This window comes from Grammomys surdaster, unplaced genomic scaffold, assembly GCF_004785775.1.
Source record: "Grammomys surdaster isolate TR1022 unplaced genomic scaffold, NIH_TR_1.0 125946, whole genome shotgun sequence".
In the NCBI taxonomy this organism is placed as follows: domain Eukaryota; kingdom Metazoa; phylum Chordata; class Mammalia; order Rodentia; family Muridae; genus Grammomys; species Grammomys surdaster.
This window is the reverse complement of record NW_021620768.1, coordinates 350796-352533: the sequence shown is the minus strand read 5'-3', so window position 1 is coordinate 352533 and position 1738 is coordinate 350796.

Here is a 1738-nt window from a genome sequence, read left to right as displayed (position 1 = left end):
TGTGGACTTATGTCTGGTTCTTCAATTTCACTGGTCAACATGTCTGTTTTTATGCCTATACCATGCTGTTTTATTACTACAGCTGTGTATTATGACATGAAACCAGAGATGGCGATACTTTCAGTAGTTCTCTTATTATACAGGATTGTTTTGGCTATCCTGGTTGTTTTATGCTTGCATATGAGGCTGAAAAAATGTTTTTTAATTTCTGTGAAGAATTGAGATCTTCATAGGGATTGTGTTGAATCTGCAGATTGTTTTTTGCTAGGATGGCCATTTTTATAATATTAATCTACCAATCCATGAGTATGGGAGTTCTTTCTACCTTCTGATTTCATCTTCAATTTCTGTAGGGAGAATTTTGGTTTTAAAAAACACACACACACACAAAAGTAAGAATGTGATTCCATTTTAATCCCAGGTGTAGGGACATGGGGCTACTTTGGACTATCCACAGCAGCTGACTATGATTTGCATCGTGCTCTAGCAGAGGCATGTTTTTGCCAACTGTTGTTTCTGTGATTGTGTGAAGTTTGGATTTCTGGAGCATTTTCGGATGATATATAAATGCTAGGGCCTGGGGTTGGGGGGAGTAGGAGTGTGTTGTTGGTTGTTGGTTGGTTGCTGTTGGTCATGGATTAATGCAGTTTGTTATGTAGTCATGCACAAAGAAGAAAGAAGAAATTAGATATCCCGTTGTGTCTGGAAGATACTATTTCCTTGGCATCATCCACCCATGCCCTCTCAGGACTTTTCTCCTCTTCCACATACCTCATTCTGTCCTGAGGGGAGGATTTTGGTGAAGATATCTCATTTAGGGCTGAGTGTCCCAAAGACTCTGACTCTCTGCACATTGTCCAGTCATGGGTCTCTGTGTTAGTTCCCATCTACTGAGTAGGAAGCTTCTGTGATGGTGGTTAAATGAGACACTGATCTACGGTTATGATAAAATGTAATTAGAAGTCATTTTATTGCTATGTTCCTTTAGCAAAATAATAGCATTTCATTTCCCCCTAGGTCTAGGTCTATGTCTAGGTCTATGACATCACTGGTATCAGTTTCTTGGCCACCCAAGGAATATCATCCTTGGTGGTAGCCTTGAGATGTTTGGGGGTGTCTATCATGCACCTTTGTCAATGGCTCAACTAGATGTAACCCATTCCTGGTAATAGATGTTTTACTTGGTGGTGAAAGATATTTTGTTGGGGTTTTGTCTTCCCTATTAGTTGGTGATTCCATTTAGATTTCCTTCACATATGTATATATTTTAAATATATTTATGTATTTTAAGATGCATCTACAGTAGTGGGTTTCCACATGACCTCACTCCATACCACACACTCATTCAAATGACCCTTGGTATTAGTTGTATTCCCTCCTTGTGCCTCACTCCCTTCCTCCCCATTCAATCTTCCTGTTTCAGCCTTCCCCCTCTTTCTCCATGTGGTGGTCAAAATATGCTTGCCCCAGAGAGTGGTACTGTGGGGGTGAGTTTTGAGGCCCTCCTTGTAGCTGCCCATGACACAGTCTTCTCCTGCGTGCCTTTGGATCACAATGGGGAACTCTCAGCTCCTCCTGCACCATGTCTGACTGGATGGTGCTATGCTTTCCACCTTAATGATAATGGACTGAGTCTCTGAACCTGTAAACTAGCCCCAATTAAATGTTGTCCCTTTAAGAGTTGTCTTGAGCCCTTCTGCCCCTGCCTGGTCCTCCGGGCTGGAGCAGACACAGAGTC